The 8,565-nt window shown below is 29.8% G+C and overlaps 1 pseudogene; it reads left to right on the top strand.

Moving 5' to 3' along the window:
• Window positions 1-4,251: 4,251 nt before the first annotated feature.
• On the top strand, window positions 4,252-5,913 carry LOC113377994 (annotated as a pseudogene).
• Window positions 5,914-8,565: the final 2,652 nt, after the last annotated feature.

Here is an 8,565-nt window from a genome sequence, read left to right as displayed (position 1 = left end):
CAGCAAGTCCCCCGGTATGTCGTCATCCCGATCAATTTTCTCTATCGTTTCTCAATGTATTTTTCCTGAACGTTGAGAATTTTCTTGTGGTTACTAACTTTATTTCTCTTGTTGTCTTCCATGTCGTATGTTTTCCTACTTTTTTCAGTCCAGTCCACCTCTTTTGCAGCCTGAAACATTAGGTCGTATATATCTTTTGTTTGATGTTCCACTATCTTGTTGCACAATTTGTCTCTGTATTTTGCCTTTGCCTTCTCCGTTTCTCGCCTTAATTCATAGTTCAATTTTCTATACATCCTCGAATCTGTACTCTTGTACTTTCTGCGTTTATCCATTTTCTTTATTATGTCCTGGGTTATCCAAGGCCTTCTAGCTACTTTCTCTAGCTTTTCGACGTTGTCTTTTAGCGTTTCCAGAAGTACACATATTACCTTATTCCAATCCTTCTTTACAGCCTCTTTTCCATCTTTCAATACGCAGATTTTTTTCTCCATTACTCTCTTCACTTCAATTCTATTATTTCTCAAATTCTCCAAATTCCATCTCTGTTTCTTTTGACCGTTTTTGGATATTATTCATTCTTGTCTCTATATCGGCCGTCAGCAAATTATTATCGGAGACTATATCGCCCCCTGGTAAAGTCTTAACGTCCATCACATTTGCTCTGTGTCTACAGTCAATACTGGTATCGCTGCTGCCCGACACCAAACAACTCGGTTAGTCGATTTCGCTGTTTCCAGCTATTGGTTGCCCACCCCGCACGACTATATATGAAAATAATTCTCCTTTTTGTCTAAGTGCAACAAAATATTTATGTATATATATACTTATATACATGAAAATAATTCTCCGTTTTGTCTAAATATTTATACTTTTTCAAACTAAATAATAAATCCCGTTTTTTCGGAAATTGCCAATACAAGGATTACAAAGCAATATTCGCGGTTGGACCTTAGACACATCTGTGTAACAGAAGTGCATTATAGACAGTAACTTAGTTGTGTGAAGTTGAATTTTTCGAATACTCTCAAAAAATTTTTTCCAAGTGTTTTGTAACAAAAAAATTAGTGATATGGATATATAGATCAATATTGCAGGTAAATAATTTTTTCTACTCAATTTTATTATTTTTTATTAACTTATAATGTTTATATTTTTTTATTTTTTATTTTTATTTTTTATATACCTTTCTTTACTTTTATATGGTACATAATCTATTCCTTTATATTAAAAAACTCTTTTACTTAATATTCTGTATTCTTCGTCATTAATAGAGTTAGTCTATATAACAGAAGAAACCTGATGATGGAACGTATCTAGTTCCAAATCATCGTAATTAAACATCTACAAAAAACAAATTGTTTTTTATCTATTGGATTTATTGTTTGGAAAAGAAACATAATCAATATGTATATATATATATATATATAATATATATATATATATATATATATATATATATATATATGAGTAAGTTCTTGTGGGGCAATACATCAAAGAACAAAAAGCAAAGATTTATAAATTAATCTTTAATTCTAAACGTTTCTTTATGTCATAAGCCTCGGAGCATGCAAAATACACAAGTCGTTGCAGAAATTAGGGTAGGGCGGGGCTAGTTGAGCATAGGGGCAAGTTGGGCAATCGAAATATCTCGAAAACTATTCACCGTCCGTTTAAGCATTATATGGCGGAAAGATAGAGGTTTGGGAGAAATAAACATCCCGCAATCGCTAGTGGCCGCTGGATAAATGATAGAGGCTCGCGGGCGTTTTGTTTATTTTGAGACCAAAATGTAAAAATGTAATTCATCACGAGTTTTTGTCTGGTTTAGTCAAATGTTATTTATTTTTAATCAGGTAAATGTTATTCTTCCATATAATTATAGTACTTTTAATATGCACAGAGATTCTGGGTATAATTCTCACGGTTTTTTTATAAACTCACTTTTATTTTGAAATATCAAGTTGGGGTTAGTTAAGCATAGTTGCTAAACTTGTTCTGTCACTAAGACAATTACCATTAACTTCCAGAAATTAATTATTATTTTTAAGATTCAAGCTAAGTCTATGAGTAATAATATAAAGAAATAATGATTTTAAACAAAACTGAATATAATGGTAAAATAATTCCTAAGATACGATATTGTTTTGTTAATTCTACTTTTGGTTAATTATTCAAAGAAATTACTATAAGTTTTGTTTTCTCTGTCAATAAAGACTATAGATATAGAACTGGTTATTAATAACTAATTTTATTTCATCACAAATCGACATTGAATCTATAATTTCATTATAATTTGTTAGTGCTCAACTTGCCCCTCCTACGGGGTACATTAAACATACTCGACTTTTTGCATTTAAATAGCTATAGCTTTTAAATTTTACTTATTGTCAAAAATAGTATTAACACTTTTGTTAAGCGATAAACAACAAATCCATTAAGCCGTATAGCAATTTATTGAGACTTTTCATTGAGGAGCTACATCCGTTTAAGTAAAAAGTTGCTCAACTAGCCCCGCCCTACCCTACTTAACTATACTCACATTTTTGTTCAAATAAAACTATGATTTTTCTTTTTACATCATACAAAAAATGATAAAAAATTCATGGTTACAAGTTAGATGTATAAAAGTTAGTGCTAATTTCTAGTGTTGTGTACACATCTTTAGATGTAACCTACCAACGTTAATATTCACTGATTATGACATTAAATTGAATGTCGAAACGTTTGGAATTAAAGATTAATTTATAAATCTTTGCTTTTTTTCTTTGATGTATCGCCCCACAAGAACCAACTCAAATATCTCAACATCAAAATTAACAACTAAATCATATATATATGTATATATATATATATATAAATATATATATATATATATATATATATGTATATATATTGTAAAAACGGTTACGTACAAGAAAGACGAGCACGTATGTAATCGTATCCCGAGCACGGTAAGCCATGCATCGATCGGTCCGACGCTTTTCGCCGCTTTCTCCCAATATTTTCTGTCAACCGCTTCGGCACTCGCATTTCGAGCCTTCACTTTTTGCGCTCTAACGACATATTTCGTTATATTTATTCACCAGTACGTTACCCGGTAACTGATACTCATTTGAACCGTCATCGACTAATGAATAATCTAAATTGGACACTTGGAAACCTGATAGTTAAGCCACATTTTCCTATTCACTCACTTGTGGATTTTGAGTGGACAAGGGTTTTCACGTACTTGATAGTGACATTCTAGTTAATTTAAATAAGAAACTTAATAACGTTATTTTTCTAGCTAATCCATTTATATAATGACTATAAAATAATTCTTGACCATTTCCAAAACACCACCATATCTGAATAAATCGTGTATTTTTATTATTTTATTATTTTACTAAAAACATTTGCCAGTTTTTCTTTACACTTTCGCAAAATTTGTAAACACAATTCATTCAGTATTTAGACGTTAGTCAATCTGTACACACTAGAATGTAACCAAAAATTGTTAAAAAATAATTAGTTTAAATGTTCCAGTTATTAATAGCTTGGTTTATCATAGTGTAATAGTGTAGTCCCATGTAGAAATTAATATGGTCTGAATCTACAAGCAATATAAAATCTACATTGGTCAAATTTGAAACCAATATCGGCTGGTCATAAAAATTGAACATTTTTTATATTGAGGCCATATAGGTAAACCAACATTGGTCTATATTGGTCTATATTTGGAAATTTGGAACCAATGTTGCCTACAAATTGTTGAATGTTGGTAAGGTAATATACAATTAGACAGAGAGCTGGTGAACATTTAGAATTATTAATTATTGAATTATTCTGAAACTTATAACTGATGTTGAAATATTACACAAATATTTGAAGATTTGAAGTTGAAATAATATAACGCATAAATCAATGTCATTTATTTAACAATAAAACACCTGAAATGAACATTAACATAAATTTATTAAAAATGTTTTTGTGGAAATTCATTTATTAAATATAAACAATGATACAAATATATAACTGCATTAAAAATATGATTATTATAAAACACAAAAGTGTCATGAATATTGATTATTTTTAATGGATATTTATTAATACATATCAAGTATTTTTTTTTATAACAATAACAAAGGCAAATTAACTTTCCTATTTATAACATCGTCACTCGATAAAATATTGTACAGCATCTGAACATATTTTATTCGTTGTTAATATATTTATTATCCATTATGAAATATTTATTTCTTCCTTCTGTGTTCAAAAACATTTTCAAATGAAGCAATGAAGCCCTCAAGATTTCAAGATCATTTGAATAGAATGCATCCGGATGAGAAGGATAAAAATGTTGACTACTTTCGAAATCTGGAAAAGAAATATATTGCTCAGCCTAGTGTGTCAAAACTTTTTTCAGTAGCTGCTAAGCAGGACGATGACAGACTTCGAGCGTCATACAATATCTCTCGGTTAATTGCCCAAACAGGTAAACCACACACTATTGGAGAATCATTAATTTTGCCAGCAGTAAAAAAAAGTTATAACTACTGTGCTACATAAACCAGCAGCAGATATAATTCGCAAAATTCCTTTGAGTAATAGTTCTGTGCAAAGACGAATTGATGAAATGGCTGAAAATATTGAAGAATTATTATGCAATCATTTGAAGTCTTGTAAATTTTCACTCCAATTGGATGAGTCTACTTTACCAAATAATGAAGCGTTGTTGTTGACTTACGTGAGGTTCATTAAAGATGAAGAAGTATGCCAAGAACTTCTATTTGTTAGAAATTTAGAGACAGATACAAAAGGAGAAACCATATTCAAAACATTGGAGAAGTTTTTTGATGAGAAAGATATTCCATTGAAGAATATTATATCAGTTGCTACTGATGGTGCTCCAGCTATGAGGGGTTGTCAAAAAGGATTCATAGCCTACCTAAAAAATAAAATTCCCAATGTTCTTGCTGTGCATTGCGTGATACATCGACAGCATCTAGTTGCCAAAAACTTAAGTGAACGATTGCATCAAGCATTGCAACATGTCATCAGAGCTATTAATAAAATCCGACACAACTCTTTAAATGAGAGATTGTTCAATCAGCTGTGTACCGCTAATGATGAAGAATTCAACAGATTGTTATTTCACACAGAAGTGCGTTGGCTATCAAAAGGAAATTGTCTGACCCGTTTTTACAATCTGTTTGACTCCGTTGTAGAGTTTTTAGAAAATAAGGACACACAGTTGTGTAAAGACCTGATATCATCAAAAAATGATATAGCATATCTCACAGACCTTTATGCATTACTCAACAATATGAATCTACAACTTCAAGGCGATGGCTTTAATTTAATAAAAACAAAAAATATCATCGCTGCTTTTATAGCAAAACTGTTATTACATAAGAAAAATATTGGCAGACGGGAGTTTTCATAATTTTCCAAATTTATCGGTATCGTGCAACGAAGACTTGCTCGTGTACTGCCAACATTTGGAAAATCTTCATGGAAATTTTATTGAAAGATTTCAAGATATTTTGAATTTGGAAATACCAGGCTGGGTATTAGACCCTTTTTCAAATGCATATGTAGAAGCATCAGCCCAGCTAGAAGAAGACCTTATAGAATTAACAACGAATGAAGAATTAAAAATCAAATTTAAAGATGGTTATCAACAATTTTGGCTACAGAAGTCAATTCAGCACTTATATCCTGGCTTGTGGTTGGTTGTTCAAAATTTTTACTAGCATTTCCATCGTCATATTTGTGTGAACGTGGATTTAGCACTGTGACAATGCTACTTACTAAAAACAGAAATCAGTTGCAAATTACCAAACGCGGTGACTTACGACTGTTTTTGAGTGAAATGGAACCTGATATTGACAAACTTGTAAAAAACCATCAAATCATCCTTCTCATTAGAGTTTAAAAATAAAATTTCATATACTGTATCAATTTGATTATAATATATAAAATATATGATTAATGTCATAAAGTTGCGTTTTATTTGCTTTCACTGGTAAAAATGTCTAATTTAGAATGTAAGGTTGCATCAACTAATCACACTATAACTATATTAATAAAAGTAATAAAAGAAACAGTTTTCATATATTGTATAAAAAATTTGGTAGGGGGGCGATACAAAAATTTTGATCTTCAAAGGGGGCGATGGAAGAAATAAGTTTGAGAAACGTTGGTCTAGAATCTTGCTATGCAAATGTACAGATTTATTGACATTCCACATTGCATTTATTATTATCAAACATTATGATTATTCTGTCAAAATTTATATCTTTCCTTTCTATAACTTATTTAGTTACAAACTTTTGATGAAAACCTTTTCGATAACATTTTATTACTAAGCAAACCAGTTTCCTTTCTTTCTGCGCTTACAACAATATTACCTGAAAAAAATAAGAAGTTTTAAAAGCAGAAAGAAATAATTATATTATAGCAACTATTGAAGCTTACCTTTTATAAATATGAAAGTGTAGAATTTTTTCTCTCTACTATATTATTATTTCCTGAAAATAAGTAAGTATAAGTTTTAAATGAATAGACAGAATAATATTGAGGAATATTATATGCCTTTACCTGATAGTTGCAGCGCGTAAAATTCTCCTTGCCAGAAATTAGGTTATGTTATGTTTGATGTCTATAAAATATTTCACATAATATATACGGCAGATTTCTCAATGCTGTTAAACTCCTGATCAAATTAGAAAATCTTAGTGTAAAAAGGTTATTGAAGACATGCAAATCTTTTTGAAAATAATCTCGAAAATTCCAGCTTCAGACATATAATTAAACATGAGACACGGCACAACACAACACAACACAGTTGTTTATTTACAATTTATAACTCATAACACAATCTACACACATACGCACATTATCACTATTCTTTTAATAAAAACATAATTTGACTATTTACAATCGAACAAATAATACATTTCGTCAAGCGACGCTCATGATGCCTATTGAAGACCACTTTGTTGTATTAATGCGCTTAAGCCATGGAATATTCTGGAAACGATACAAATCGTATTCATCCGCGCCAAAAAATAGAAAACTCATAACTTTATTAAATTCAAGATATTTAATAAATTCGTAAAGAAATCACAATATATTATTATATAAATTCGTCTTAGAAAGTTTTTCTTTCATACAACTAAACTTCGTATTGTAAACCGTCTGGAAAATAAGCTAGTCAGACTCCTGTAATTTAAGAAAAAAATCCAAATTCATATTGTCATAAATAAACCATAAAAGTATTATACATTGTTAGAATCGTCTCAAAATTTTTAATTATTCTTTCATATATCACAATTCCGTATTTCAAACGGTTTGGCCTATGGGCGAGTTGCAGTGCTAAAATTCAAGAAAAATTGAAAATCTGAAAATATTATATGAACACACATATTGAATTATATATCATTTTATTCGTAATTTTATTCCGCATCTTTCGTCCGAATAAACTTTTTACGTATCTTTAACATTTTAGCTTGTAGTATTGAATATTGTGAATAATCACATGGTTAAATATTTAAAGCCTTATGTGGCGCGTATATTGCTTTCATTCTGTACGAGTCCTTGGCCAAGCGGTAGCGTTGCTGCCTCTTAGCCTCGTAGTCTCAGGTTCGATCCCAGACAAGACTTTTGTTTTTTATTTTAAATATAATAACAATAATTAGGATTTTTTTTTTAAATTTGGGCTAATTTGATTCAGAATGACAAAATTCGACAAAACATATTATTAGCAATGTGGATTTTCCCAAGAAAACAAACCTCTACTGTGGGAAACAATATTTATTATTAACATGAGAACAATATTTAATAGTCAATTATAAAAAAATGTTGCATCAATATTTATTTTTTATTTTGAGGACAATATTAGCTTATGATAAAAAATTTTGTACCCGATGATAAATTTTTTGCATAAATATTTATTTTTCAATTTGACGATAATATTTTGTACCTGTTGATAAAAATGTTGCATCAATATTTTTATTTCAATTTGTGGACAATATTTGTCAGCTGATGATAAAAAAAATATTGCATCAATATTTATATTTCACTTTGAGAACAATATTTTTTTAGCCTATGATGAAAATGTTTTTTGCATCAATATTCAATATTTCACTTTGTTGGAACAATATTTATCAGCCGATGATAAAAATATTGCATCAATATTTATATTTTATTTTGAGGACAATATTTATCAGCCGATGATAAAAAATATTGCATCAATATTTCTATTTTAGTTTGAGGACAATATTTATCAGTCGATGATAAAAAAATATTGCATCAATATTTATTCTTCTATTTGGGGACAATATTTATTAGCCGATGATAAAAAATATTGCATCAATATTTCTATTTTAGTTTGAGACCAATATTGGACAAGGCCATTTATAGAGATTATTGCCTCAATATCGGCTGACGTTGGCCTGATCGATTAGTTGACATCATCACAGAACCGACGTTCGCCGATATTTTTGCAATATAGGTAATCACGGCCACAGAAAACCGATATTGGTATATATTGTACCGATATTAATTTCTACATGGGTT

Source organism: Ctenocephalides felis, unplaced genomic scaffold (assembly GCF_003426905.1).
Source record: "Ctenocephalides felis isolate EL2017-DRISC unplaced genomic scaffold, ASM342690v1 CF-g0.4_SCAFFOLD_01886, whole genome shotgun sequence".
In the NCBI taxonomy this organism is placed as follows: domain Eukaryota; kingdom Metazoa; phylum Arthropoda; class Insecta; order Siphonaptera; family Pulicidae; genus Ctenocephalides; species Ctenocephalides felis.
This window is presented reverse-complemented; position numbering and strand designations above follow the sequence as displayed.